General features: G+C 46.2%; 1 protein-coding gene across 3 annotated transcripts in view; it reads left to right on the top strand.

Annotated features, from left to right (window-relative positions):
* The first annotated feature begins 7,169 nt into the window (after positions 1-7,169).
* Positions 7,170-19,099, top strand: part of WIPF1 (WAS/WASL interacting protein family member 1) — a 99,466-nt gene continuing 87,536 nt past the window's right edge. Inside the window, exon 1 of one of the 3 annotated variants that reach the window (XM_048869970.2) lies at positions 7,170-7,454. The gene's annotated coding sequence lies outside the window, so the exon portion shown is untranslated. The remainder of the gene's footprint in view (positions 7,455-19,099) is intronic. The other 2 variants (XM_048869968.2, XM_075117968.1) reach the window with 2 other exon arrangements.

Genomic DNA, 19,099 nt, shown 5'->3' with positions numbered 1-19,099 from the left:
GGTCCTTGTGTTTGTGAACCCCGAATGGCTGTAAACACGTATCTGCTTTTTTCACTTGTGAGCTTTGTAATATGGATAATGTTCTTCATGTGTGAACTAATCCAACTATAAATGGGGAAAATAGACTTTTCTCTGTTTAAACGTTGCAGAGCACTATGTGTGTAATGATACAACAGCATAGAAATGGCTTATAAACGTGTTTGAGGGCTTTGCAACATTATATAGCAATACTATTCCACTAAGTGAGGTGATACTGCTTTGGTTTGATAGGAATGCAGCATGCCACATGAGAGTGCAGCCCTCAATACTGTCTTGGGGTAACTACTAATCTCTTGGTGAAAGCACGAGCGTAAGACATAACTGGTTTGTTCAGGAACCAGAATACTCAATCTTTGGTCTCATAGTTCTATGAACTTTTGGGCATACATAGTCCTGAGGAATCCAGAATGTATTCAGATTTCTGATTTCCCTGTATGTCTTTCGGCAGAAGCCATGGCTATGCCTTTTTGATGAGGTGTCCACCCCACACAAGGCCTAAAGAGGTTTAGGTGGCTAGATTGCCCAGGCTGCACCTGGAGGAGGACCCAGGGAGTAGGAATTAATTAGCGAGGAGGCTCAGCTGGTCAGGAACAGGAGTGGCCTGTATGAAGCCCAGGAGCTGAGAGCAGAAAGGGGGCTACAGATTAGTCTGCAGATATTCCCTGGGTGAAGGGAAGTGTATTTGGGACTCTAGAGGGTTGTCTGCATCTACAATTTCTTCCAGGGGGAGGGAATTTGGGCTGGCAAAGCTAGGCAGGGAAAGGGCAGTTCTCCTACCAGACACTGGGAAAGCAGCACAGACCAGGCAGTGGAGAGCAGACTGCCTGGGACAGTTTGCCCTGAAAGACTTTGATAGCCTGTAAGAGGAGGACCATAGTGACCTGGCCAGAGGGCTAAGTCATGAAGAGGAAGCTGTAGCTCCTGGAGCAAGAGGGGCTGCAGGGTGCGAGAGGATCATGGGTAGAGAGACTGCCAGAGAAGGGCACAGCACCTGGAAGGAGCTAACCTGCAGAGCGGCCAGGAGGAGGTGTCACAAGTGGTGAGTGGACCTGTGATAGTCTCATATAATACCATTTGCAGTTGCTGAGGTGGCCAGGGTTTGTACAGGGATCAAATGAGACAGGTCAGTTAAAAAAAGGAAGTCTACGGCTTGTTGTACATGTAATGTGCATAAATGGAAAATAATTCTCAGAACAAAGGTATATTGGAACAATCATACAAGATTAGGGTTGGAAGAGACCTCAGGAGGCCATCTAGTCCACCCCCCCTGCTCAAAGTAGGACCAACCCCAACTAAATCATCCCAGCCAGGGCTTTGTCAAGCTGGATCTTAAAAACCTCTAAGGATGAAGATTCCACCACCTTCCGAGGTAACCCATTCCAGTGCTTCACCACTCTCCTAGTGAAATAATTTTTCCTAATATCCAACCTAGACCTCTCCCACTGCAACTTAAGCCCATTGCTCCTTGTTCGGTCATCTGCCACCAGTGATAACAGCCTAGCTCCATCCTCTTTGGAACCCTCCCTTCAGGTAGTTGAAGGCTGCTATCAAATCCCCTCTCACTCTTTTCTTCTGCAGACTAAATAAGCCCAGTTGCCTCAGCCTCTCCTCATAAGTCATGTGCCCAAGCCCATTAATCATTTTTGTTGCCCTCTGCTGAACTCTCTTCAATTTGTCCACATCCCTTCTGTAGTGGGGAGACCAAAACTAGACTCAATACTTCAGATATGGCCTCACCAGTGCCAAATAGAAGGGAATAAATCACTTCCTCGATCTGCTGGCAATGCTCCTACTAATGCAGCCCAGTATGTCATTAGCCTTCTTGGCAACAAGGGCACACTATTGACTCCTATCCAGCTTCTCGTCCACTGTAATCCCCAGGTCTATTTCTGCAGAACTGCTACTTAGCCAGTCGGTCTCCAGCCTGTAGCAGTGCATGGGATTCTTCCGTCTTAAGTGCAGGACACTGCACTTGTCCTTGTTGAACTACATCAGATTTCTTTTGGCCCAATCCTCTAATTTGTCTAGGTCACTCTAGACCTTATCCCTCATGGACGCTGACTTCCCCTCTGCCCTGTGGGTGCTCATTGCCCAGCCCCTGTAGCACCCTCGCCCTGCCCCAATTCCACCCCCTTCCCCCAAGTCCTCACCCTTGCCCTGCCTCTTTACTGACACTTCCCCTGAGCGAGCCGCATCCCCACTCCCCCTGCTTCCTCCTAAATGCCGCCAAACAGCTGTTAGGCAGCAGGCGGGAAGTGCTGGAACGGGGAGTAGCAGGGACTTGGTTCCTCCCGGGGAGGAGGAGGTGAGAATGGGGTGGGGGGAGCTTGGCTGCCAGTGGGCGTGGAGCACCCACTAATTTTTCCCCATGGGTGCTCCAGCCCTGCAGCACCCACAGAGTCGGTGCCTATGCTATCCCTACCCTCCAGCATATCTGCCTCTCCCCCCCAGCTTAGTGTCCTCTGCAAATTTGCTGAAGGTGCAATCCATCCTATCATCCAGATCATTAACGAAGATGTTGAACAAAACCAACCCCAGGACCGACCCTGGGGCACTCTGCTTGATACCAGCTGCCAACTAGACATCGAGCCATTGATCACTACCTGTTGAGCCTGACAATCTAGCCAGCTTTTCTATCCACCTTATAGCCCATTCATCCAATCCATACTTTAACTTGCTGGCAAGAATACGGTGTCAAAACTTTGCTAAAGTCAAGATCTATCATGTCCACCACTTTCCCCATATCCACAGAGCCAGTTATCTCATTATAGAAGGCAACCAGGTTTGTCAGGCATGACCTGCCCTTGGTGAATCCATGTTGACTGTTCCTGATCACCTTCCTCTCCACCATGATTTTTCCAGGGACTGAGGTGAGGCTGACTGGTCTGTAGTTTCCCAGATTCTCCTTCTTCTCTTTTTTAAAGATGGGCACTACATTAGCCTTTTTCCAATCATCTGGGACCTCCCACAATCGCCATGAGTTTTCAAAGATAATGGCCCATGGCTCTGCTATCACATCAGCCAACTCCCTCAGCACCCTGGGATGCATTAGATCTGGCTTCATGGACTTGTGCATGGCCAGCTTTTCTAAATAGTCTTTAACCTGTTCTTTCACCACTGAGGGCTGCTCATCTCATCCCCATACTGCGCTGCCCAGTGCAGCAGTCTGGGAGCTGACCTTGTCTATGAAGACCGAGGCAAAAAAAGCATTGAGTTCTTCAGCTTTTTCCACATCATCTGTCACTAGGTTGCCTCCCCCATTCAGTAAGGGTCCCACATTTTCCCTGACCACCCTCTTGTTGCTGTAGAAACCCTTCTTGTTACCCTTCACACCCCTTGCTAGCTGCAACTCCAATTGTGCTTTGGCCTTCCTGATTACACCCCTCAGCGCTGGCTCTAGGCACCAGCAAAACAAGCAGGTGCTTGGGGTGGCACAGTCCTAGGGGCGGCATTCCGGCGCCGGCCCTGCCGCCCCTAGAAATGTGCCCCGCCGCCCCAGCTCGCCTCTACTCCGCTTCTGCCCCCTCCCTCCCAGGATTGCCATGCACAAAACAGCTGTTTGGCGCAGCAAGCCTGGGAGGGAGGGGGAGAAGCCGGTGTGCTTGGGGAAGGCGGCACTGGTGGAGCGGAGGTGAGCTGGGGTGGGGAGCTGTTCCTCTGCCCCTCCTGCCCCCCCGTTACTTTCTGCACTTCCCCTGCTCACCTCCGCTCCACCTGCTTCCCTGAACGTGCTGCCTCTCTCTCGCCTGAGAGGGAGGGGGGAGAAGCAGAGCGGCGGCATGTTCAGGGAAGCAGGTGGAGTGGAGGTGAGCTAGGGCGGGGGATTGCATGGTGGGGAGCCACAGGAAGCAAAGGGCGGGGGGAATGAGGCATGCCCGGGGAGGAGGTGGGGCTGGGGATTTGGGGAAGGGTTTGGGAAGGGGCGGAGTTGGGGTGGAGCCGGGGGCGGGGGGGGCACAAAAAAAAGCGGGGGAGGCCAAAAATTTTTTTGCTTGGGGCAGCAAAAATCCTAGAGCCGGCCCTGACACCCCTGCATGCTTGAGCAATATGTTTATACTCCTCCCTAGTCATCTGTCCGAGTTTCCACTTCTTGTAAGCTTCCTTTCTGTGTTTAAGCTCACTGAAGATTTCTCTGTTAAGCCAAGCTGCCATTTTTGCTATTCTTTCTACATATCGGGATGGCTTGTTCCTGCACCATCAATAAGGCTTCTTTAAAATACAGCCAGCTCTGTATTGGGCTCAGAGGGACAGTAGCGCACAAAGGAGAGTCCTTCTCACCCTTCTACCCACAACAGCTAAAAAGCGATGCCCTGGATAAACCCTGCTAAGCTACTACGTCACCAGCACTTTTGTTTTGAGAACTATTTTATTCAGGTACTCAGCACTGGGCTATGAGGCATTATTAACAGAAGTTTCCTTTCTAGAAAACTGGAGGAAGCCTAGGTTAAAGGAAGAAGAATCTGTTGCTTGCCTGCCAAAGCAATTTCTATATGAACAAGTTAATTGAGGTAAGACGACAAATCCTGCTCAGAGGCCTCATGTGGAGAGGGGTAATTGACCTCCCCACATATCTCCTTCCCACTGTTTAATTATGTTTGTTTTTTTCTGCTGCCTGCCTCTCTGCCTGCAGCATCATGTCTCCAGAGCTGCACTACTCTCCCCCTGCTGCCTGATCTCAAAGCTATCCGAGGCAGGCAAGGCCTGGGGTTGAAAGACCATTCTGTTGGGAGGGCTGGAACTATCTTTCAACCCTGATTCAGATATGCTGCTATTCTACCTGGAAGGTCAGGGCAATGCTAAACTGACTGAGATAGCATGTAGCACTTTCACTTTGCCAGTGGAACTAATGGCCACATAATAGCACTGAGGCCAAGAACCCAGCAGGATTCACCAAGTGATCATCCTGTCTGGATAAGAAGTACTTCCTGAGTTCAAGGGGGGAATCTAAAAAAATAACAGAGATTTGGAAGGGATGTAAGCCCTCATGCTTCAGGCCATAACCTCCCTCTAACAATTGGGGGTTAGGAATAAACTTTCTCTGGGAGCAGGCTACCCTGTAACCACTTACTGGGGAGTTTTTTGTACCTGCCTCTGAAGTATCTGGTGCCACTCCTGGAGACAATTGGTCTGATCTAGTCTGACCATTCCTATGCATTTATGATGGCAGGAAATAAGTTGGCTTGTTCTTGTGACCTGGTTATAACTGGCTTTCTCCTCTTGATTCTCATTCTCTGTTTGACTCCCATGCATGGTGTTACTGGGGTGGAGTAGTGAGTGTTTCTGGAAGAGTGTGCTGAATGCTACTCTTCACCTTATAAGCTTTTTCATTCTTTTTTATCTGCCTGCCCACTCTCTAGTTACTTCTAAGATATACCAGTTTTTCCCAAACTTTTCTCCCCCTATCGCTACCCAAATCCCCTATTTACCTGTGAAAGGACACTTTATAAACAAAGGTTTCAGAGTAGCAGCCGTGTTAGTCTGTATCCACAAAAAGAAAAGGAGTACTTGTGGCACCTTAGAGACTAACAAATTTATTTGAGCATAAGCTTTTGTGCTCAAATAAACTTGTTAGTCTCTAAGGTGCCACAAGTACTCCTTTTCTTTTTATAAACAAAGAGGATATAAGATGATGTACAGTGCCTCAAAATGGGCCTGTATCCCTCTTAACTTCTGAGAATTAAATATATGGCTAAAGGTTTTTATATGCCTCAGAAAATGCCTTAATTATACAATGTGTCGCTATAAATTCTATGGGATTTTAATATAACCCCTGGAGTTTGTGAATGCTGACCCCTGTCATAGGACAAGGATAATCACTTTTGAATGCTGACTGGATCATGTGATGGGGGGGTCATGAAGAAAGTTCACTTTTATATTGGCATCTCTGTGTGTGTGACCTTTATTTAACAAGATCCTTTAGAAAATGCCTACCCTCCTGTTTGCATCCCTGGTCTATATGAGTGCACACTCTGAGATGTGCTATGCATGTAATGCCTTTCCTTCAAACTTCTGTCCCTGATCCATTGTAGGGCACGAGAGGTGTAGTACAGCCTACACCAGCAGGTGTGCAACCGCCTGTGTTCATACACACTCCATAAGAGAACTCATCTGAGGGGTGTTGCGAGATGTTGGTTGATGTTTGGCTGTGTGCCTGTTCCATCTGTGTGATGCCCCAGCCCTGCACAGACAGCTGGCATGGCAGACCTTGAGCGAACTACCAATGTCTTAGGCTTTCTTCCTACTACATTCCCCTGCTTTTTGTCTTTTTATGGAGAGGATGTTTACCCTTTGTCCTGGAAAAGTATAATGCATCGACTGAAGATGGATACTCTTCCAAAAATGATTAACTACCTGCTTTTTTCCCTTGGCCTATAGCAAGGGCATCCTCTTTCATCTGATTTCTTCTTTGTCCAGTTTGTAGACAGTCTTTGGAATGAGAACAGCCGCTCCTTGGCAAGCAGGTTAAGAGTGAGGGGCAGGAAGTGTGAACCCCGTCTATTTATTATCTATATGGGGGATAGCTCCTGATGGTGCATGGGTTGCCCGGGGGCTGAGAGTCACCTGGATACCCCCTGCCTCCCTTGAGAGAGAATTGCTTGCGTTTAACTGGGTGTCACCTCTGGCCACCACCAGCCTGTTAAGAGCCCAGGGGGGAGAGATTGGGTAACTACCAGATCTTACAGGCCGCCAGTTTAAAAAAATCAAATCTATTAATAAAACACTGTTCAACTGATACCTCCAGATAGGCGGGTTAGGCAAAGTGAAATTCAGCGTTTCATTTTAATGGCGGGGAAATGTGGATTTTATGGGGGGTTTTGTGGGAGAAGTTTGTTTTTAATCACAGAAAACGGGCGTGCCTTGCTGATGATACTAAAGGATGGAGGGGAGGAAATACAGCTCCCGCTGTTTAGAATCCAAAACACAGAACACTTCCTTTTTAGAAAGTTAAGGGGCAGCAGTTTTAAGACCGTAACATTTCTTCAGCGGAGCCGAGGCTCGAACCCCCGTTGCTCGCTCCTCCTGCGGGTCTGGTCCCCAGCTCCTGCCCTTGCAACAACGGGGCTGGGCTTCCCGGGAAGCGGAGCTTGCGAGGAGCCGCTCCGTGCCAAGGGCAGGCGGTGGGCATCGGCCCTGCCGGCGCGTCACTCGGCTAATGGGCATGTGCAGACACGTCGCACATGCTCATTCGGACCAGCTCCGGAGTCGGGACATGTGCAGAAGCAAAGAGGGCTCATTGGGCAGGTTCTGCTCTGGCTGCTCCGGGAGCTTTTCCTGCTGCTGCCCAGCCGCTCACGGGCTCTATAAATAGTTTCCCATCCCAAAATGCTCCGGCCGCTACAGCGGCTGGCTAAGAGGCGGGCGCTGCCTCCCTCGCCCGGGGCGTAGGGAGCCCGGAGGGACCCAGGCGGAGTGCGGTAAGGGGGACGCGGGGGAGGGAGTGTTGTCTCTGGGTGGGGCTGGCAGCGCGGGGCGCCTCGCTCCTTGCCCCCTCCCCGGGGGTAAATACAGGGCAGCAGCTGGAGCGCGGCGCTGCCGAGTTGCCCGAGGCGGCGGAGGGCTCGGGTGCGGGTCTGAGGGGGAGCAGGGGAAGCTGCCGGCTGGGTTCGGGGCTTGTTTACTGCAGCGGAGTCCTGGGGGTGCTCGGGGTGCTCAGAGCCGCGCTAATGAGCCCTGTCCATCACCCGCCCCCCCGCGCGGATCGCCGCAGAGCCTCGCGCCGCTTGCCCCTGGCTCCCTTCCCCGGGCCAGGAGCTGCCTCCCGCCCCGTGCCTGCCCCCAGGCACCGGGGACCCGCCTCGCTCCCAGGCCGGCCGGGGCGGGCAGCCTGCTGGCTCTGGCCCGGAGGCGCAGCCTTTCGGGAAGCGCTTGAGCTGGGCTGCTCGTCCAAAGTTTGCGCGCTGGGGGAAAGGTCCCTGCCTGTCTGTCACAGCACCACGCCGCCGAGCCGTGTCTGGCGGAGCCGCGGAAGGAGGCGGGCTGGCCTGGCCAGGCTGCGAGTCGGGGACTTCCTTGTGAAAGGAGCGAGCGAGAGAAACCGCGCCTGTCTTTCTGCGATGCTGAATTCTTGCCTATTTCTGTTTTCCAGACCTGTCTGTCTAACCCTTGGATAAGCTCCCTGCATTCTGAAGCAGCTCCCGTTCTTCCCAGCCGTCTCCATAGACTGTGTGCCCTTTTATTGCCACCCTTTTCTGATTTTCCTTTCCTTGTGCTCTACCTTCTGGACTGCTGCCGTTGGGGTATTTTTGGAGGGGCGGCTGGATGGAGCATGGTTGGATTGTCTATTCCAGGGGTAGGCAACTTATGGCACACGTGCCAAAGGCGGCGGGAGAGCTGATTTTTCAGTGGCACTCACGCTGCCCAGGTTCTGGCCACCATTCCTGGGGGCTCTGCATTTTAATTTAATTTTAAATGAAGCTTTTTAAACATTTTAAAAACCTTATTTACTTTACATACAACAATAGTTTAGTTCTATATTAAAGACTTATAGAAAGAGACCTTCTAAAAACGTTAAAATATATTACAGGCACGTGAAACTTTAAATTAGAGTGAATAAATGAAGATTCGACACACCGCTTCTGAAAGGTTGCCGACCCCTGGTCTATTTTGTTAGTAAGCTGTGGGGCCAAATGCTGCCCTTCCTTAAACGCCATAATTCTGCCCTTCCCTAAGTAGATGTGTTCCAGCTAACATCAAAATGCCTGTTCCTGCCCCTGTAAGTCCCATGCAGCCAGATCAAACTGGAGGAATCGGGGGAGGCCGGGACACATTAAGCTCCTTCCGTTTGTGACACCAAACTAAGATGCTGTCTCTGTAGATTGTGCAGATCTAAGAAAAAGAGGGATGCCCATCTTATGAAGTGCTTTGATCAGTAGTTAAATGGTATATGCTGGTATTTTAAATTGTGTAATTAGGCTTCAGAGTTAATACCCCATGGAGATTGATGGAGCGATTCACCTTTCTGAGCTATTTTTTCAGGCTTGCTTGCTTTATTTATTTGTAGACTCAAGCAGAAATCACTAAATCAGTTTACGTTCTCTTCAGAATCTGAAGTGTGTTTTGTCTTTTGTTTCTGCATTTGTCATTTGTGTACAACCAATTGAGCCAAGGTTGGAGCAGAATTTGGCCCTGTGACTTTGGGTAAGAGAGGTTCAGATTTCCAAAGCATGAAACTTCTTGTTATCCCTTTTTTTAATTTTTAAATGTTGCTTGAGAAGGGGGAATACATTTGGCTAGAGCCAGGCATACAGGAGTGATGTGCAAGATTCTCCCATGATGCTCTGCCAACTTGCCTCTCTCCTGACCTCCTGCCCCCCCTTGCCATATCTTTCCTCGGCAGAGTCTGAAGGTTTTGGAGATCAGACATTCACCAGGGAGCCAAAGTGACCATCAGACTCCTTTCAGGTGTTGCCTAGATAGGTGATTTTTGTGTGTTTTTTTTTTTTTTTTCATCTTCTCTAGAAATGGAAGGCTATTGCTGAGCTGAGGCAAACAACAGCCTGCAGGCCTGCCCCAGGCGACAGCCTTGTTAAGCATAGCATATACCATGGCTTATAGTAGAAAGACGCAAGCAGATTCTCTGTGCTCTTAATACACGTGGGGAAGGTGTATGAAAAGTCGGAAAACATGGCTGTTCTAATGTGCTCCCACCTGTCTGGCCAGTGGGAACACATGAGAAGAGAGCAGGAACAGAAAGACTGAGAGGGTCAGAGGAAAGCTACACAGGAAAAATAACTTTTTTTTACAGAAAACCCTCCAGCAGAAGAATGGTAGGTATGCGCTTTCCCTTGTAGGATGGTTAGCTATTTTTGACAGTCTCTGTGGTTATTCTTCTTCCATTCTTTCTGTCTCCAGCTGCTGCTGTTTTTTTTTTTATCCTGCCAGTACTTTGGGTATATCTACAGTACAGTGGTACTGATGCAGCTACACTGCTATAGTCCTGTAGTGTAGACACTTCCTACAGGAAGGAAAGGGGTTGGTCTGTCACTGTAGTAAATCAACCCCCTCGAGAGGTGGTAGCTAGGTTGACAGAAGAACTATTCCATCTACCTAGCAGTGCCTATACCGGGGCTTAGGTTAGCTTAACTACATCTCTCAGGGGTGTGAATTTTTCACATCCCTCAGCATGTAGACAGATCAACCTACATTTTAGATGTAAGCCAGGCTTTTGTCTCTTCCCCACTTCTCTCTGCTGCTGCTTTTCTGCTCCATGTTATCTTCTTCCCATGGAGTTCATTGGGATGTTGGCCCTTAATGTGTGTCTGTCTCTTGCATAGGCCCTTGAGTTACAACTTAAATTACTATGTTGTCCAGTCTCTCTTCCAAAATCAGTGAAAACGAATGTACTAGGAATATTATGTGACACACACTAAAGCAACCTGTTTGGCTGTCTTCTCTTCAGAGTGGAAACTCTCTGGGGCAGGGTCTCTATGAAACATAGAATAGTTAGTCTAGCACAGTGAGGGGCCTCATTCTTGGATTCAGTTGGCAACTAACCACAACCATAATAAATGGTCATACCTCAGTTATTCCTTTTCAGATGCACACACTCTGTATAGCTAACTTGAAACTAAAGGTGGCGAGAACCAACAGTTCTGCAGCTTTTTGTTGTTTGTTTTGCAAATCTTTTCGTAATGCTCTGGATACAGCGTAACATTTTCGTTCAGTATTTACCATCCCATCTGCCTTGAAATGGGAATTACAAGCACTTAAGTTATCTTGGTGCACTCCAGTATTTCTTTAATAACTTGAATGTCCTCTACTGAAATGTAACTTTCTACAGTAACACACCACTCATTGAATGGCAGCAGATATCCTTATGTCTCCTGTAGGAATAAAACTCCAAGGGACTATTCTTCCTTTTTCACCCCTAAAGTACTCACACCAGGATCCCATAGCTGCATCTGGATTCTGGACTCTAGCCCTCTTACTTACACAGTTGCTTCTGCGCTTAGTGTAGACCCAAAGAAAATCTGAACTGTATTGGAAGCAAGCCATTACCTCTGGCAGATTGTGCTCTTCCATTCCCCCCAGCCCCTGCAGCCTCACGTAAGACAAAAATAAGACCCTAAATGTAAGATACCAGAGGGGCTAATGACAGGTGGGTGCTATCCTAGCCTCTTTGTGAAGGCTGCTCATTAAAAGATGGTGTAGTAGGACTGCCGGCAAGACTGAATCTCCATGAGACGAAACTTAAAAGGGAAATGACCTGGCTGAGTCACTCCCATGTTTGCCCAGGCGCTCCGACCGACCTCACCGAGGTCAGCTAAAAGAACACCCTGGAGTACAGCGACAATGGCTACCAGTCATACTGCACTGTCTGCTGCCAAAAGGCAATGAGCTGCTGCTGTGTAGCAATGCAGTACCGCGTCTGCCAGCCCCCAGGAGACATGCGGTGATGGTGAGCTGAGCGGGCTCCATGCTTGCTGTGGTATGGCGTCTGCACAGGTAACCCAGGAAAAAAGGCATGAAACGATTTCCTGCCGTTGCTTTCATGGAGGGAGGAAGGAAAGGGGGAGCCTGAGGATATGTACCCAGAACCACCTGCAAAAATGTTTTTGCCCCATCAGGCATTGGGATTTCTACCTAGAATTCCAATGGGCGGCGGAGACTGCGGGAACTGTGGGATAGCTACCCACAGTGCTACGCTCCGGAAGTCGATGGTTGCCTCAGTACTGTGGATGCACTCCGCCAACTAAATGCACTTAGAGCATTTGTGTGGGGACACACACAATCAACTGTATAAAAACACTTTCTACAAAACTGACTTCTATAAATTCGACCTAATTTCGTAGTGTAGACAGCCTCAGACTGCAACATCCCTTCTTTATTGTCCCTTACCATTATCTCACTGAAATTCTTACATCTACCACGTTGTTTCTCTGTTTGTAAAAATTGCCATGCTTTCTTGGAAGCAGAAAAGACTGTACCTTTTGGCTGGTGGTATAGTAGCAACACAGAAACAATAATCCATAAGTCTCCCCAAGGAACAGAGCTCTTCCTTAAAGGCATATACACTATCTCCAATTACATCATAGTGGTGCCCTTGCATTACAACTCAAAAATCACTTCAGTCTTGACTAAATTGAATATCTGGACCTTCGAGTTACTGTTTGGAAACAATGAGAAAAGATATTGCGCCTCCCCCCCCCCAAAAAAAAAGGGGGGGTGGGGGGGGGAAACTTGTCTAAAGAATTTGTGAAATGGGCAACACATGTATCCAAAGCCTAACAATGAGCTGCTGTGAAATGGTGTAAAACTTCCATTCTGATTAAAAGTGGGTGTTCTCACTGATTTTTCTTCTTCTTGATAACTTGACACCTCAGGACTAATTTAGACACTTTCTCCTTTGTGACTTCATTCCTGCATGTGGTGTAGTTTTAACTTTTTAAGCACTGGATCTGGTGTAATATGTATTGTAAAGGGGGAGTGTGATTGTGTCTTGGTTCACAACTGCTCAATAAGTCTCCGTACGTTTGAGAGAAATTTCAAATAAGCATTGCTGTTATAAGTTGCAAACAAGTCTCCTATTTTGGGTAGGATAGCTTTTATACTTGGCAATATTAAAGGGAAAATACTAGAACTGGCTTTAAATAATAGGTCTTGAAGATATACATCATATTGCATCAAGCGCATATCAAAGTGTTCACATTCTTCTATTTGATGTTTCTTCTTTCAAAGAGGATCATGAATCATCTGTCAGTTAATCAGCCATGCAAGTTGCTAACTTATACTAGTTATCAAATAGCCCAGGGAAATGCATTATAAAAAACCTAATTTAACGAAGTTGTCTAGGACGCTGCTTTGTAGGGCACATATTGTTGAACAAAAATAATGAAATATTGATGGATTTTTGCAGCAGCCATTCCTCTTGCAATATCAGTTTGATGCTCTGAGCTGTAACATTGACACTGTGTAGATTAAGGCTGAACATGAGATACAGTTTGGCCACTAGCATGCGGCATGATAGATACAGCATACGAAATCTGCAGAACTATTTCAAGAAAGCAGCAATAAATAGATTTTTTTCTGTGTGGAATTATTAGCAAAGTGCTGGATAGTTCTTGCATGTTTTCTACATCTAGATACTTTTTTTCCAAGAAAACATACAATGAAATCAGTGTCTGGACCACAGTACTCCAGTGTTAGGGGTTGGATAATTAAATAATAGAGATGGTCTCAGCAGCATTTAAAGCTAGAAGAATAAAAACCGACTGCTGTTGAGTCTTAAGATTTGAACCTTTAAAGGATGCTACAGAGCATTCGACATGGGGGTTTTGCAAGATGAGGAGACTAAAGACCCATGCCTATAATGGAATGACATACAAAGGCCTGAAAGAGCTGCTCTCTCCAGGCCCAATCCAACTGCCATGGAAGGCTGCCTGCCACTGACTTGGAGGGTGTCAAAATTATATCTGGTAATATCAACCTCCTCTCTTGTGGGTGCAGGTTAAACCAAATCTGAGAGAGTAATGAAGTTGAGAGTAGTAGAAAGTTTGCCTAGCTCTAGTAGGAGATAAATTGGAAACACATCAAATAGCTTGACCTGCCTGTTTTATAAAGTGGATTATTAACACTGTGTCAAGTTATGATGCCTGTCTAGGATGTATTTCAGCATTTGGTTCTAATTACAGATAACTAAAATTTGGATTTAAAACTCCTAATTTTGTAGCTAAATTACCTTCCTGATATAAACTCAAAGATTCCTTTGGCTTATTAAGATGTTTATACAAGACTTGCCTTCTTGAATCTTTCCATAGCGTGTATACACTATCCTGCTCCTCTTAGGGCTTGTGTCCTTTGAAGACTACCCACCCTCCACACCATTATTACATCGTTTTATTTTTGTTTAGTGCAAACTTTAACATGCATCTAGCCATAGAGAAAATACAGGATGTTCTCTGTACTGTGGAAAAGAAAAGAGGCTAAACAAATAGCCAATTGCATACTAGACCTAGGTGCCTTTCTTAGCATTTTTTCTTCTGGCTTCAAATGTCTTGTTGCACATGCCACTATACGTACATTTTCTGAAGGGGTGGGGCGGGGGGTCTCTCTCCTTTCAAATATTTTTGATGAACTTAATGGTGATTAAAGGTGTGAGATTGAGATCACCCTGGAATGCAAAGTACTCTGACAGCTGTATAGGTACAATGTAGGAGCAGCAGAGCAGACTTCTCCACTAATATTCTTCAGCCTTGACCTGGAGGGGAGAACTTCTAGTCTTGAGAGGGGAGTAAAACTTATGTGCCCATTCAATCTTTGGCCTCTCTTTGCTGAGACTGCTATTAGGGACCCAGCTGCCACGTGGAAAGGTGGCCACTAGGAACTGGACTGGTGGTAGACACTGTACAGATTCCTAGAAAGACAATCCCTACCTCCAAATAGTTTAGACTCCTAAACAGAGAAGCCTTCCAAAGAGATTGGGGGTGGGGGGGGGGGGAAATACAGAAGCACCGAGAGGTGAGGTGATTTTCCTAAGGTAATACAGCAAGTTTTGTGACAAAACTGGGAATGCAACCTAGATCTCTCGACTCCCAGGCTAGTGGATTATTCACTAAACTACACTGCTTCTCAACATAAGGCTATCGCCTCCCACTGCTCAACTTTATAAATCGGTGAACAGCAGGGGTTAGTCCACTTTATTGATCTTATATTGGTTACTCATCTGTCATGCTCTATTATTATGTTTTAATGTTTTTAAAAGTCATCCACAGAATCAGAGTTTAAAACTTGCATTTTAAAAAAAAAAATCTCAAGAAGTCTTTTTTTAATGTAAAAATTGTTTAGAAGTAAACAGAGCAGCATATGCAAGGGAGCCTTTTGGGAATTAAGCCTGCAGAGTTAACTGTGTCTCTGTTTCGAATTCCAAATGCTCTGAACAAGGGCCCATTCAGCTCTTTGGTTATAAGTTATGCTGAATTGTATCAAGAAGAGAGAAAGTGAATCATAGAGAGAAGCTTCAACTTAGTGTTTAATTCTGTTGCTTTTGTTTCAGTAGCTCATTTTTTGAGTGATGAGGCAGGATTCTACTTTCTTTCCTGTTTCATTGGCAAAATTATTTGCCTAGAACGTAACTTGTGCAGGTCATCTGCTAATTGCTAGCATCTGTGAAACTCTACTAGGTTATATAAGCATAGCTAAAAAGTCAGTAAAACCTTGCATCGTTCAGATTTGTCCATTTTATACTCCATAATAAGAGCTTGACTTTGTGACTAACTCGCAATGGATAGCAAAATCTTAAGAGGGCAGAGGTATGAACTGAAAGCTGTGAAATCCTTTAAGTCACAGAAATGATATAATAATGTGTCATTTTATTGTCAATACAAGTGTTATAAAGATCAGACAAAGTATTGTGGTGCTATATTGTAAGGAGAGTTGTGTGTCAAGAGTTACTCTAGCAGCTGAGTCTGCCAGATAAATAAAGCTGAATTGTCCCTTAGCCAGACTGCAATGTTAGTGATAAACCAAAAGGCTTGTGCTCTAAAATGTATCGCAGATTAGACACTCTCAGTGACAGAGCAAGCTGAACTATTCAATCTTTTCTAAAAGATGAGTCCTCAAATGGGACACATGTACAGTAGAAATAGTTGACTAGAGAAATATCCCTCCATGTGAGAGATCGTCCAGGGCTCACTGATCCAAGTTGGTTAAAGTCCCAATGTTTATAATGCTCAATATGTCTGAGACTTCTGTTTACCAACATCAGCCACTAATTACTGATACCTAAGGGAACAGTACTTGTATCCGATGAAGTGGGTTTTAGCCCACGAAAGGTTACGCCCAAATAAAGTCTTTAAGGTGCCACTGGACTCCTTGTTGTTTTTGTGGGTATAGACTAACACGGCTACCCCCTGATACTAAGGGAACACAGTCAACTTGAAATCTAATGAGTCAAAATTTTAGTTGTAGATCATGTCCTCTCAGTCTCCCTGCTGACTTGTGTTATACAATCACATTTTCCAGCTTTGTGGTGTTTCCCCTTTGCTGGCTAACAGACCCTCACAGACAGAGGAGACCATGGAAATGACTGCATACAAAGTGCAGTCAAATGTGCAAAACAACCAGAAAAATATTTTGTTTTTTGTAACAGTTCTCTTAAGTGTTTAATTGTAGCAATTGAAGGGGAAAGGGATTTCAAAGAAATGTGACTTCAGTTGGGTGTCCATTTTTAAACCAAAGGTCCTGCACTAATAGCTTAGAACTGTGTGCTCTGGCTTCACACTCAGACTACTAAAAGAAAAGGAGTACTTGTGGCACCTTAGAGACTAACCAATTTATTTGAGCATAAGCTTTCGGGTATTTTTTCATACTTTGTGTGTATAAAAAGATCTTCTACACTTTCCACAGTATGCATCTGATGAAGTGAGCTGTAACTCACGAAAGCTTATGCTCAAATAAATTGGTTAGTCGCTAAGGTGCCACAAGTACTCCTTTTCTTTTTGCGAATACAGACTAACACGGCTGTTACTCTGAAACTCAGACTACTAAATCTTTAAGCCCTATAAAGCCAGCAGATCCAGCCACCTGAGATTTTCCCTGCCTAGGAGAATCCCCTGGGTAGCACAGAGCCTTTGTAGTGGCTCCTACACTACTGCCCTCTATTCATTGATGAAGGGTGTCCTGCTTGGGGCAAGGGGCCATGGCTGGGACATTCCTAGACCCTGGCAATCCCCAGCTCCTAGAATGGCCTTCTAGAGCCATGGAAGATGGATGTAAATTACAGCAGCTTTTTGCCCCCTTCTGGTCTTGTACTGAGTGAAATGTGCATGAGCTGAAGATCTGAGCCAGGGCCTTGGCATCCATAACCTGTTTTCAGCTGAATTCAAGATGATACTTTTTCAGCTCCCATTAGCGCAGAGAACAGTTCATTCAAATCAATAGATGTGTGGCTTCTGATGAGAACTTCCCATGAGTGCAGGAAGATCCTTCCTTTTTGTAGGTAACCCAACCTGAAATCTAGCAGGTTTCGTATCTGGTGTCTGCTTTCTTTAATACTTGAGAGAGGTGGGAGAAGAGAATGACCCTCTCTCCTTCCTCCTTTTGCTAAAAAAAGACTCAACCCCCAAAAGCTAGTAGTAGTCTGTTGTGAAAATGTATTTTCTGATCAAATTTACTGGACTGATCAGCATTTGATCTGTATGGACAAGGTCAACAATTAAATATTTAGCTCTTGTCTCTTTCAAATCACTTTACAAACATTAACTAATCCTCCCAACTTGAGCACTGTGACCACTATCATTTTGGCATCCTGATAGCCACATTGCACAAGCAACATTAATGCTGGTATTTCCTTACTTTTCTGAGTGCTTGACTTTGTGACCTGAATGTTCTTCTAATGTAGTTGTTTGGATCTAATTTCCTACAGTGTTTGCCTTTTAAAAAAAAGAAAAAACCTGAAAAACATCATGTGGAACATTCTGATTCACCTTTAGATCCACCAACTTCTGCCACTTGAGTTAACAGGGTAACTGATAACAATAGTAGGTTATCATCCTCTTTATGGGTAGCCACTAGAGGGAGACAATACAGGCTACTTTTTTTTCTCAGTGGGTTTCACAGAGAGTTGCTGACAGCAAATGAATGGTGGGACTGGGGAATCCTGAGCTCTATTCATGCTTCGGAGCGGGGAGTATATCTAGTGATTATTGTCCCACTTCACCCTCCCCGACTCCACTCCATGTCCCCCTTTCTCCCAGTCCACCTCCTCACCCTTCTCCATTCTAGCTGCCTCCTCCTGTTCCACACTGCTTGGGCACCATCCAAGGGGGAGCTTTGAGGCATGGGAGAGACAGTCTTCCTTCTCTCAGTCGCTGTGTGACACCATAGTGACCCATGGCAATTGCAGGGGAAAGTGTCTCTCAGTCCCTGCAGTCCTGGGCTGGAGTATGTTCAATGCAGACTGAATCTTCAGCTACCAAACTCTATCAAGTCTCTCCTGAGCATAATTTGGGCTGATTTGCACAGGGACAGCAAAAGCACATCCCTGACATGAGGGTGGCTTCTCCCTGCCAAATTTCAAGCCGTTGTTCCAAAGCATGGAAGCGCGAGAATCTCTCAGTGAAATGATAGTAAGAGTATTTTAACGTGGGCGAAACAATGTATTTTTTTCAGAACTAAGTCAAGAAAATGGCTGAACCACTTTGGATGAACTATTCCTTTTTAAAAAAATCGTCCTGAGGCAGTCACCCAGCATGGAAAATTTCAACACAAATAATAGTTTGGCCCAGTTATAAGCAACTGAAAACAGGGTCTTATAATGGGAAGCGTCAGGCAACCTTAACCATGGGCATCGCTACCTGTACTACCTATTACAAAACCTTTAAAATGACCTCGAACCACAGAGCGGGGAAAATAGCTAGTCTATACCTCCATGTTCTTATTGCTGTTACACTCATGCTCCTTCTGTTTCTTACACTCACTTGTTACAATCTAATTTAAGACTAGATACAACCTCTGTGGGACAGAGGCTGTGTTTGTACAATAGGGCTCTGATCAAGAAGCACCGGAAGCTCCCTAAAATCAGGGGGGTCCACCAGTGCCTGGACTGTGGACCTGCACCCCACTCTGCCCCTTCTCCCCCGAGGCCCCACCTGCACTCATCACACCCCATACCGTTTGTTTCCCCTCAGGCCCTGCTCGCTTCTCTCTGCCCTACGCCCCCCCGATTGCACACCCTTAAGGCAAGGGGGAAGTCCCCCCCCCACTTCTTCTGACACCCCTGCTCTGATCCTAATTGTGAGCTATGGCAATTCAAATAGTAACACCCTAGTGAGGTAGGTTATAAAAGTATTCCTGTTCTGATCTTACACATAGTGAAATCAAGGGAGAGGTGAGGGGAAGCACCCCAAGGCCTCAGAGAGTGTGCACATCAGAACCTGGTCTAGAAGTCTGTAGCTTCTAATACTTGCTCAGAACACCTAAGACCCTTACTGTTTGGCCTCAGAGTGTTAATATATTTGCTAAAACAACATGCAGCTGTGCCAAACAATTGCTCAAATTGTATCTAACACCATAAAGCTACAAAGGAAAACAGACCGCTCCCAGCATTTTGCTTCTCTAAGAA

The sequence above is a fragment of the Caretta caretta genome, chromosome 11 (genome assembly GCF_965140235.1).
Source record: "Caretta caretta isolate rCarCar2 chromosome 11, rCarCar1.hap1, whole genome shotgun sequence".
Taxonomy (NCBI): Eukaryota; Metazoa; Chordata; order Testudines; family Cheloniidae; genus Caretta; species Caretta caretta.
This window is presented reverse-complemented; position numbering and strand designations above follow the sequence as displayed.